This window comes from Parasteatoda tepidariorum, chromosome X2, assembly GCF_043381705.1.
Source record: "Parasteatoda tepidariorum isolate YZ-2023 chromosome X2, CAS_Ptep_4.0, whole genome shotgun sequence".
In the NCBI taxonomy this organism is placed as follows: Eukaryota; Metazoa; Arthropoda; class Arachnida; order Araneae; family Theridiidae; genus Parasteatoda; species Parasteatoda tepidariorum.
Genome location: NC_092215.1, coordinates 57,778,550 through 57,791,501, shown reverse-complemented (window position 1 = coordinate 57,791,501; position 12,952 = coordinate 57,778,550). Strand labels below are relative to the sequence as shown.

General features: G+C 30.1%; 1 protein-coding gene across 4 annotated transcripts in view; it reads left to right on the top strand.

The window, feature by feature from the left end:
- LOC107456878 (tyrosine-protein phosphatase 10D) overlaps positions 1 to 12,952 on the top strand; it is a 96,415-nt gene that overhangs the window by 34,784 nt on the left and 48,679 nt on the right. The window contains exon 1 of one of the 4 annotated variants that reach the window (XM_071188426.1): positions 9,573 to 9,715. The exons of the other annotated variants lie outside the window; for them this stretch is intronic. The gene's annotated coding sequence lies outside the window, so the exon portion shown is untranslated. Of the gene's footprint in view, positions 1 to 9,572; positions 9,716 to 12,952 lie in introns of those variants that run through there. 4 annotated transcript variants of the gene reach the window in all.

Sequence of the window (12,952 nt, the reverse complement as noted above, 5' to 3'; positions counted from 1 at the left end):
AGTTTTTATATGGATTTGAATGATTGTTTTGAATTCTTAGAATTTTGTGCATTTGCAATGTACCTAAGTTAGTAGCGAGCGAAGCGAACCATATAAGATTGCGTAGCAATTTTCGGGGGTTGGCGAGCGTTAGCGGGCAGGGGGCGCAGCCCACTAGTTATATCCAATTGACTTCAAGAAGTTCCAAAATTATCGTTTGCTTTTTTTTTATATGATCTTGTTTCTAAAATATTTGTTAACTTCCACGATGTGTCTAATGACAGTACAGTATTAGGAGATAATTATTTTTCAACCAAATTTTAAAAAAACAATTTGTGAAAAAACCCACCAAGTGGGTTTTTTCAAGGTGGGCCCACACAGTAAAACCCGGGCGGGTTTTTTCAAAATGGGCCCACTTGGCTAACCCTGACTTGATTTAACAACGTTGTCTAATGATGGTACTGAGAGTTCACTGGAAGCAATGCAGTTAATTCTAGGTTTCGATGAATGAACACATTCGTATAGATGGAGTGCAGACGGAGTAGAAATACATTGTGAACCGTTAGAGTCGTAAGTGCATCTAGCTTGCACTTGGTGTAGCCAATCAAATCCCAAAATGAGCGAAAATGGAAGTTGGGAGCAAATTACAACCTTGGTCATTAGATGATCAATGTTTCCAACCTTGATGTCTAAAGAAATCCATCCAATAGGGTTTATTAAATGGTAGACCACTTGAAAATGTCGATCAGTCCATGGGTGAATAACAGCATTAATAGGAACGCAAGAATATTGAATGACGGTAATGTCTGCACACGGATCACAGAGGGCTTGAATTCCTGTATTATTGTCAGTAGTAACAGGTATTGAGGCACGCTTATTTGTTTGACTTTTAATACAGTTTATAGAATGATCATATTCATTTGCAGGCTCAGATCTTGTGGATGGAGTGTTGCGATTTGTGTTGCGACGTAAATTTGAACTGGTAGTGCCGCGTGGTTCATTATTACTGGAACTAAGTGAGTGTCTAGTCGACGGGAGCTGAGTTTTCGGTTTGTTGTTGGATTCTTGAACGGATCGTGATGAATTTCGTGATTGAGTTGTAGGTAAATTTCGTTGAGGAGGAGGCAAACTGCACATAAAAGAAGCATGACATTTTTCTCCGCATCGCCAGCAAGTAATATCCTGAACATCGTCAGTAGCAGGGTTATATTTACGTCTTTGTTCAACGTGCGAAATGAAATTTTTTGACTGATTTTTCGGTACTGAAAATAAATTGTTAGCTGATTGGCGTGACATATTTTCTTGTTTGAAACTTCGAATTGCATCAAGTGCGGCAGCTCTGTCAATTAATTCTTCGACAGTAATCGAATTCTGAGTAACTAAGGCAATCTGACATTTTCTTTCTGTAATATCACCAATTATCATAGAAATGCGATCAGCTTGTGGTATCGTAAATAAATGGAGCTTTTTCAAGAGGAGCATCCTTAGCATAAATATAATCAACTAAACTTTCATTAATTTTTAATTTTCGAGCGCTCTGATGAACTAAAAATTCTTGCATTGTAATACGCCTGTTAAATCTGGAAGCGAGGGCAGTTTTCCATGCAGTCCATTCATTATAAAATGAATTGTGAAATTCTCTGTATTGTAATTTTTTCTTAAAAATCATTTTATTATTTTAATCATTATTATTATTATTTTTTGTTATGAATCAATCTAAATGAGAAAAATTTTCTATTTCGCCTCAAATTATGCAAAAAAATCTTAAGAAAATAAAAAATCTCAGTGAATTTCTTTTAAGCTTTGTTCAAATCTTCTCAGTTTAAATTCAGCCATCCGTAAAAATGTTCTTTTTTTAAACGTGTGATGATTGAACTTTCCTTTATTTATGTGTTGAAATATTTCATCCGAATCACAAAACCTTTTTTTATTTGGTTGACCCATCTATTATTAAATTTAACTGGTTTTCCTGTTTTTGTAGTCTTTTGCTTGTAATGCAATTAAAATGTTATCTGACCTTGCATAGCTATTGTCTGTACTAGAAGTAAATTTAGTAATTGATTTCTTCGAATGGCATTTATTTTTTAGCACTTAAATCTTTTTCATATTGTGATTAAAATTATTGTTTTATTTCATGGCTTTTTTTTCTTCTTTTGACGGCTTTTTGAAATTCTGAATTAAATTTCGAAAAAAGCTTTATTTTTCAACTCTCATTTCTTAAAAACGACTGATTTCTTTCAAATTTTGTATTTTGTGATTTAAAAGTATAGAATTTAAAATGATGTCAAAATTTGTATACCTTACAATTAAAAAAAAACAATTATAAAATAAAATAACAAAAAATAATAATTAATTGTTAAAAATTATCTTTCACGTGGAATCATTAGTTATTGCAAAATGCGCAAAAAGTGAATGCTACATTAAAGAGTTTTCTAAACATTCGATTGCTCTCATTTCTAAACTATTGGGGCCATATTTTTTAGACTACCCTCCATATTTTGGAGGTCAGATTGTCATATTCGATTTCACTTCTTTGTGACCTCGAATCAATCTAGGCACTCGGTGCCAACAACATAGGCACTGAGTGCGGAAAAATCCGACTGTTTAAACAAAAGTTATTCAGGGTGGTATCTTTTTTTTATTTTTTTTATGCTCACTGTTACATAACACACATCTATTTTAAATATTACATACTTAGTCGCAATTTAGTCGTCATTTTTTCAATAAATCTGAAAAATAACGAAATCGACGAATTATATCGATTTAGGAATATATTTATGATGTACTTGTTCGAAGATTAAAAATGTGGGCACTTTTTATTTTTAAAAAAATTCTCTGAATTTTCATCATAATGAAAAGGTTATGAATAACATGCCATGAAACAATCTTCGACACGGTGTTGTGTCGTTTTATTATTATTACATTACATGTCGTTTTATTTTATTACATTATATATTTTATTGTATTTTCTTTCATTCTTTACATATTGATTCAGCTCTTGTGTCATTAAACACAGTATGATTCAAGTAATAAAAATTTTAGTTGCACCAAAAATATCCCCAACATTCGATTTTATAAGCGAATATTTAAAAACTTTCTTTTCCTACTAACTCAACCGTCAAAGGGCAGAGAATTCTTTTAATCATTTTTATTTAATTTTCTTAATTAAACTGATCCCGCAGTGGATTGCGGCCAGTGAGCGGGTGGAGCCTGCGAAGGGACCGAAGGTGAACAATTTTACAAGTATTCGACCGCAAATCGTCAAAGTGAAGGTTCCCCCCTCTGCCGAGGATCAAAGTTGTGATGCTTCCCGCAAGAATGGATATATTCGATCATTGAACTTTGATCCACCACAAAATTTGTTAACTATAAATACAAATCGTTTGTCCTCCTTTTACATGGTGGACGCTACAAAGCGGGGGATCGGACGAAGTGAAAACCACCCGTAGGTTCAGCAAGGGTAAGGATTGATAGATTTATAAAGAAAGCCTTAGATTTCGATTTGTTCTTGTGGAATACATTTCTTTCGATTTGTTTTTATGGAGTATCTATTTCATTGAGGAACGAAAAACTTGTGTGCGCTCACCCGCAGAGATGCTTCCCAGACGGTCGTCAATAGCCCATATATAGTTTGTCTATGTAAAGAACTCCCCTAGCCATTCGTCTGTAGTGGTGTCGGTTACTTTGGTTACGAAGTTTAACTATTTCAAGTAGGGGTCAATATGTAGGACATGTTTTGACACGGGTGGGCGAGAAAAATGGAATCAGGGCCCCTCTATTTCTTGTTTCCATGGCAGCCTTAGACATCATGACGAGGGGTGTTCTTTCTATAGACAAACTATAGATGTCATAAATGGCGCTTTCCACAGAATTGTATTAATTAGTTCGATTCAACTATTGTACCATTTACATAATATTTTCTTCTATATTTCCCATTATAGAAGCGTGAGTATAAAAAAGATTCACTCATCTCATATAGTTTAAAGAAATGCGAATCCACGATAGAAATGAATAATTCGATCCTGAGATTATCGTCATTTACTGCCTCTTGTGCAACCCGACCTAAATCTGCTTTAAATCAACTCTTTTACTCTATTCGTTAGTGTCTTCGATATAGAATACTATCAGAAGGCGAAAAATATAACTCACATTCTAGAATTTAAAATTATTTTTTTAACAAAATTATAAGAATATAATTCTGCAGTTAGCATTTTTGAAACATATTTAAGAAATAATATCTGAGAATTATTCATTTGAAGAATTTTAGAATGGTACATTTTATTTTGATAAACATCTTTGTTTCTGCGTAATTTACGTTAAAAAAATATTTCAGCTATGTCCTAATTAGTTTTTGTCTGTTCAATAAAAAATAGAAGTAATTAAAAAGAAAAACTCTGGAAGCAAACAAATTTTCAGCTTACCATTACATACTTAAAATTCTTAACTCTATAATTTTTATTTATTTGCATTTTTGAGAAAAATCCCTTAGAAGTTCTAAATGGTATCAAGCGCTATTTCTCCTAATCTTATAAAGCGAGCTACTTTTTATGAAAGTTTTAGTTCTGCGCAATAATACTGTATTATCAGAAGTTAATAAATCAAGAAAACGATTATTTAAAAAAAAAAAATTAGCCTAAGATCTAAGATGGGTAGATAAGGGACATCTTTAAGTTATGTGTAATTTGAATATGACAACAGAATAGATCTTTTAACAACAATTTATAGCCTATTGTAAATTAAAATCTTCAAGGTAAGGTGATAATGCGTTGAAAAATGCACGATTATCTTTAATAAAAGTTTTATTGATCTAAAATTTATTACGTTTGTGATATTTTCGTGAGATTTATTGATGGGTCATAAATTTACTCTAAGGAAGGAATGGTTTAATTTAAATCTCCGTGGTAATTGGGTTTTAACGAATTTATTTGTTTTTTAAGATAGTTATTAAAATGATTATCATATTTAAATAACACTTGTTTTTTTTTAAATAACTAAAAGCTTTATTCAATTCCGCCAGGGATGGGAAATTACTTCCTTAGTGGAAAAATCATTGAGGTATTACTATATCTCTCTATTTCTACCTCCATGGGAAAATTCCGCCCCAGAAGAAATAGGTTTCTTCCAACATAAGTGGAATAAATAGAAGAAACTTTTGTTTAAAAAGAAATATGAAATATTAAAACGTTTTTTAAACGAATTAAGTTATTTTTTTAAGATAGTTATTAAAAAAATTATCATATTTAAATAATTCCTATTTTTTAAATAATCTAAAAACTAAAAGTTTATTCAATTCCGCCAAGGATAGAAATTTAATTCCTCAGTGTAAAAAACATGGAGGTATACTTTCAGTACTCTAAAATAAATGAATGTTTTATTAAAAATTCTGTTAATGATATAAAGTCTAAATTCTTTGTCATTAGTAGTTAAACTCTCGATGCAATAATGCCATCCACTACAAACCTTATACTAAAGGTCATAAGAACTTTTGTTTGGGTTTTTCTCTTTTTAATCTTTCTTTAATTCATTATTGAGGCTTGTTGTGTAATTAGTGAATGACAAAAAAGTGGGTTAATCCGCTCACACGCTAGACCGATTTTCTGGGTAGAAACTCATAAAAAATACTTCCTTAGATATTGGTGAATACAAAGGTACCTTTGTTTATTTATTTGGAGTCGAAACATTTGCTATTTATGATTGGGTTCTCTCGTAGGTTAAGGCCGTTTCATTTCTTCAGGAGAATAACTAAATCATTTATCTAAAGGTCTGTTATGATAGACAATAGAATCTCGATTATACGAATCTCTTTCATCCGAATACCTCTGTTAACTGAAATAAATTTCAACGTTTTTAATAATATACTGTCCTAATTTTACTACGGGAGGCCTTTAAAATAAAATGCTCGGTTGAAGCTCGAATTGATCATTTTATGTCAAGAAATTTGAAAGTTATAATTTTCTTTATTTTTCAGTGTTTAAAGGCTAATTGGATCCAAGAGTCTCACTTATACCAAAATTGATTTTATTAAATATTTAATAATTTTTTCCACCTGTCGATTAATTCTTGTATTGAAGAAAATTTCAAGAAGTTTTTTTTTTTTAAATGTTGATTTCTTTTTGAATTTTATTATTTTTTATAGTAAGTTTTTAGTTATAGTCTCGGCTGATATGTTTACGAAATAAAAATCCATAAAAGTAGTCTTCTAATTGAATATTAAACGTCTAATGTAGCTTGTCTTTGAAACTGATTTTTGCAGAATTGAATTTTGTAATTATAAATTAGTTTTTATTTGACTTTGAAAATAATTATAATAAACAATATACGATTATTTACTTCAGATTGAATTTATATTTAGCTTTATTTTGATTTAATTTACTTTTTTGATAAATAACAATTGGTTGAATAATCAGTTTTTTGGCTTTTCCACATTAATCCCACGTAATGGAGCTAACGTGGACAAAACAACTTCTTTTTTTTTTTAACATTATAAGTATACATAAAAAATTAGCTTATATATCCTTCAAAATTAACGAAAAACCTTCAGATTTTATTTAAAAATTTTTAGAGATCACGATAAAATGGTAATGAGTCAATTTCTTTTGGCAAATTTGCAAAAATTGTTAAAAATTATTGTATATAGTTGAAAATGATTTTTAGTTTCTTCACTACACAAATATCACCTCCATAATTAGGTTAAGTAAAATGTTTAAACTGGTTTCACATTTTCTATAATCTTTCAGATTTAAAGATATTGTCCCCGTCACATAATTGGGGAGTAAATCGCGTGATCTATCGTGAGATCCTGTTCAGAATCCGTTTTTGAATCACAACTTGTATCGTTCAATCAGCCTCGTGATTTCCTTCAACGAGACCGCATCAAGACTGTGTATATAAATATAATAGATGCAAAGACCTTTTTTCAACTCGCATCTGCCTTGTGCCACTGATGCGTTTTTCTAATGAGGAAAATAATTTTAGTATTGTTATGACCAGGCTTGTGGAGAATTTTTTCCTTCCTCTTCAAGACGAGTTCACTTGAGCAGGTCTATATTTTGTCTGTCGTCGATGAGTTTTTAATTCTGGACACAACTCGAAATGCGTGTTTTCGAAAATAATCACAGCGAAAAAAAGCGTGTTTATAAAAATTGACACAGCGAATACTTTTTTAAAATAATAATCATTAAGAGGCAGTTATTTTATAACCGGCGTTGAACAACCGACCAAATTCTGAGTTTACCAGTTTTCAACTCCGGAATCAAGCATTCAAACCTTCGTGATGGACTTTTTGACCCGTTTTGGCTTTACAGGGAGAGAGGGAAACCTCCCATGGTTACCCGGCGGCACATGATTTGTCTACCCCTGAGGATATTTCACGTCAGTACTATGGTCGGCGCAAGCCGGGAGCAGAATTCATTTCAACCACCTACGCTGGGATTAGAACCCGATTCACCTAATTTGGAGGTGAACGCTCTATCCCCGGAGCCACCGCTGGGATTCGAACCCATTTCACTTCTTTGGGAGGCGAACTCCTTATCTCCTGAACCACCGCAGCTCAGTATTAACCTTTTTTTTTATAACCGTCGTTGAACAGCGGACCCAATTTTGAATTTACGGCTACCAATGTTTAACTCCGTAGCCTTGTAGTTTTGAAACCATTCCAGATAAAAAAAGGTAATTCTTTGATCAAATATTGGGAGCCTTCATGGAGAACTTTTTGATGGAACTAACCTGTTTTAGCGTTACATGGAGAGGAAAATCTTTCACTGTTAGCCTGACGTCAAGATGACTCTAACCCATGATCCGTCTACCACTTAGGATATTTTACGTCAGCACTGGGGTCGATACGAGCCTGGGGTGGTATTCTGAGCTCGAGTCGACCGTCGATTTGAGTTTTTGGAAGCCGCACCAGGGGGCGCTTTACCTGATATTCTACTTTCCCCGCCCATTGCTCGGTTTTTGGTATTCCAAGCAAGTTTTAGTGGATCTTGAGCGTTCTTTTCGGTCGACGCGAAAACCACTTGTATTTTCAGTAGAGTAATGGCGAGCGCATGGTTAGTAATTATTTTACACGGCTAAGTCCTCGGAGGAGACCGATGTATAGAAACAGAAAATATGCTTTTAGTCTTCATGATGATGTATTCTATGATTTTTTTCGATTAACGGAAAATCTTGTTCAGTATTTATGCGTGGAACTAACAGAGGACTTGGAAAAAGAAGCAAGGCGAGGAAACGTGATTTCAGTAGAAACATAAGTTAAACTTAATTTATTTTCAATATCATGAGCATATTTCTGTTTTAAAAAAAATAATAATAATTGAATTTAATTTTTCTATATACTTTTGTCAAATTTTAGATTCAAATCAAATATACAGTGGTTCTAATATTGCATAAAAACTTAAAATGGGATATAAACAAATACTTAAGTGAATAATAAAGTATTTTATAACTATGAAACTATACTGTAAATCACTATACTTAAAATCTTTGAAAAATCTTTTTTAACATAAAACTAATATTGCTGAACATGGTAATTGCAATATGAAGTACATAAATTGCTTGAAAAATTAATAACTAAATATTTCGAACCTCTCAAAGTGAATTTTTTCTTATAGCTAAAATTTTATAAAAGTTTTGTTAAAGAGAGTTCAAAATTTTTTCCATGTAACAAGGAGGTCCATATGATGAACTGTAATGTTTATCTTTTCATCATTTGATTGGTATTTATCAAATTTCACTCGTATAAGAATAATGAAGCATAAAACAGAAAGCTTAATTGAAAATAGAATTTAAATTGCAAATTATACTTTCTTTTATTATCAACACAAATGAAGTGATATAAATATTACCTTCTTAAATAAAAAAAAAGCCTGCACTCACCTCTATTAAATCATAATTAAGAAAATTCGTAATTTTCAAAAGGCAAAGTGAAAACCATCTGTTTAGCAATATAAAGTGGTTAGAAGTTAGTAGCAAGAATGCTGTTTACATTTGAAAATTCTGATATTTTAATTTTTTCCTGGATCTTTTTTCTACTATCCACATAATATTAAATGCAATTAAAAGTTTATTTCTTTAAAAAAAATAAAATAAAAATAGCATACATGTGATATGCCAATACGATGTACTCTTGTGATATAATTCTGAGAAACAAAGTTTGGTTTCTTAATCGCTATTGGAATAAACAAACCAAAGATCTGATTGCAACTCAATAACATATACTAATAATAATAGTACATATTAGATTTTTAATTATCAGACTTGTAAATAAAATTTATCTAATTAGTCAATGTTTATTAGTATCAAAAATAACAAAAAAAAAAAAACTTATCATTTCGGAGAGGTATATAAAATTTATTTAATAAATGTAAATATCAAGTATTAGTGCAATAAAATAAAAGTAAAGTTTTACAATATTTAATCTCAAATAAATCTTAAAAGGCAATATTTAATCTCAAATAAATACTGAACCAAAATGCCTTTTTCAACAACTTGTCGCGCGCGAATTGCATCAGAATGCTCCGAGCATTTTTATTGGCTGATAGCACGGAAGAAGCTTCACCCCTACTCTACTCATGTAGTCCACGAGACTACAAAACAGTGGACGGTGTGACGTCAGGAGAAGGCGTCACTCGGGGAAGGCGTCGTTTGTTTGGAATACCAGCCCATATCGACCAGCCATTGCTGGGATTCAAACTCTGGTTACCTGAGGGAGCTCTATCCCCTGAGCTACTATGACTCAGTATTATACATTTGTTTGTTTTTATATTTTTCATTAATATCTTTTTCCAGCGTAATTTACGTTTTTTGTTACATCATTTAAATAAGTTATTGTTAGTTTAAATAACAATAAAAATGAATTTTGAAATGGTTAAACGCATACAAATGTAATGTATTGAATTATTTATCCAAAATTATTAAACACATAATTTCAGAGGTGCCACCTATTACGATTTATAATCAAGATTACGGTTGAGTAATACAAATTACGATTTATGAAAATTTCTGTTTATGATCCATTAAAAGTACTTTTTTCCCTTAACTACCAAGAGTTGTGAAAGATTTACTCCTTCAATTCTAAAAACAATAAATGTAAATGATCTTTCCCCCTTCCAACAAGATCTCCTTATAGAAAAGAACACAATTCTAAAATGCTGTGAGCAAAGGTTTAAATGCAGAAGTTCTAATTTATCCAAAAAATATCCCGATTCCAAGTAATTTATTTAATTTTATAATGAAGTATAAAATTTCATGGTGGTAGTGTTTTTTTTAGTGCCTTTATATAATGTGTTACTTTATTTATAATGGTAAGTTATGCATAGTTTTCTTAATATTTTATAAGTACTTAGAATTAAGTACTTTGAATTTTATAAACGGTAACTAAATATATATTTCTGTATACTTCTAATAGCTAGTTTAAAAAGTTTGTATCTCTGTAATTATATATTTCTTTACTATTTGAGAAAAAAAATTCTTAAGTTATTCAGTGCTATTTTTCTTAATTTCATAAGTCTTTATTTTGAACCCTCTTTGTTGAATAATAGAGTATTAACAAATATTTATTGGAAACAACAAAAAAAAAAAATTGAATAAGCAAAAATCAAAAATTTAACTTAAAATTCAAGATGGCAAGGGAAGAGGCCTCTTAAAATAAAATAAATTGTTGCAACCTAAACAACATAATTTTAGTTATATTTTTCTTTGAAAATAACAGTAAATTTTTGAATCTTTTTTTTTTTTTTTTGAGGATACATATTAACGTTTGAATCCTTCGTCAGAATTAAACGTCAAAATTAATTGCTGACAGTTTGAATTTATAGTTCTTTGAAACATTTCTATGTCACGCAAAAATGCTCGCAATTTTTCATGTTTTGTAGGATTTAAAGAAATAAATGAAATTCTATGCATCATTGACTTGACTCAACTAAATGAATCGTAAACATTCTATTGTTCTTTTGTAATGCGCTTATTTACTCGTTTTATATTTAATACTTAAATCTGTATGTTAGTCTTATAAAGAAAAGATATTCTGAAATTATTTCTTTTCTCGCCACCTTGGACTTCAGGTTAAGTTTTAATTATCGTTTTCTTGAAGTTTTTATTTTAATTCTATTTTATTTTTAATAAACTTATTATCATTTGACAGGGTTCCTGCGGTCCTTAAAAGTCCTTAAAAACTGCTTAACTTTTATTTTGGAAAATAAGGGCCCTTAAAAGTACTTAATTTTGGTAGAAGGTTTTTAAAGGTGCTTAATTTTTCCGCATGACTATAGTTGATTAGAACAATTTTTCAGTACCATGTTTTAAACCATATAGTCGTTCTTTTATCACCTAGAATTAGACCATGCACCGAGAGTAAAGCATTTTAGAGAGACAAGAAGGGATGTGTGTGAGAGAGCTGCAGGCAAGAAGAAAGCATGTCCTTTTATTAATGCATTGGTTCTTTCATTAATTTATACTGCCTTTTGCCTAGAATGATACTCTATGAGAACAGTGACATTCTAAAAGAAAAGAATAAATTGCGGACAAGGGGAATACTGCACATGGAAGAGATAGTGCTTTTTGGGGGGGGGAAGAGTTCTAAGGTACTGAAGTGGAAAACCCACACTGACCTTCAAAATTGACTGAATTCAAAAAATTCAGTTTTACTGGTAATGCATTTGCTCATAGGAGCAAAGTAAAACCCTAAGAATCAAAATATCAGAAAAAATTTTGAACTTGTATCCATAACGAAAACTATTTCAAAAATTCTTTTAAGAATTAAATAAATTTTCATAATATTTCAGTGTGTAATAAATAAGTAACTGTAAATTAATAAGAAGCAGTAAAAATTTTTAAAATTCATGATTGTACTGGAAATTAAACAGATCTGTAATAAACAGGGTTTGAAAAATCCCATCCCACCTATATTTTACATCAAAAACCTGAGATTTCTTGGGGTTTTGGTGAAAACCAAGTTTTTTCACAAATATTTTACATTTTTATTCCTGAATACTAAATAAGAGTGCATGATTTGCTCCTAACAAGATAGTTAAATGTTTGGTAACTATTTATAACTTGTGCTGCAATGTAAATTTTTTTTAAAGTTTTAGATTGTTACGTTAGTGTCTTAATTTCTTAAGGATAAGCAGATTGTTACATAAAAATGTAAATCTATTCAATTAAAAGATTGTCGATAATTAAAGACTTTTTGATATTAATGTCGATTAGAATAAAATTCAAACTTAGATTTTAATAATCATTTTTCTCAGTTAACATTGTAACTTAATATGCTGTTTTTTAAATTTCTATTTAATTTTTGGTTGCTTTAAAATTAGTATATATTTTTCGTCAGATTGTTTAGTATTCCTAATATTATGTAAAGTTAATTCCTAATATCAGTTTTGGCTGGAAATAATTGTAAAGCTCATCATAAAAGTAAATATAACACATTTGCTGTTGATTTTGAAATGGTTACATACTGTTTTCAATATGTTTTTTATAAAGTTTTGAATACATTTTTTTAAAACTATTAATTCGCGATAAAAATAAAATATCAAATTATTCTAATAGTAGAGAATAATATTAAGAATGATAGTGGATGATAAAGAAATATTACAAGTAAATATCTATAAATGATAATGAAAAAAAATAATTTATCAATATTTGTTAATTAAGTAAGCTTACCAATTTTCTATCGATTAATATAGGAATGTGTTGATACCTTTGGAAAATCATTTTAGACCCATTCATTTATATGTTTCCCCCGAGAACTAATAAAAAAACATACATATTTGAAAATTATAAATTTTAAAAATAATTTTATTTTTTTTGTATAAAAATTTTCTTAAAAATATTTATAGCAATGAATTTAAAAAGATATATATATTAAGTTAAATCTAATTGAAAAAAAGTGGAATGATTTCAGGTGATTAGATATTAGTATGACCCGTTTTTACTTGAAATAGGACTTCTCTTATGCATAACTCTAATTCAACCT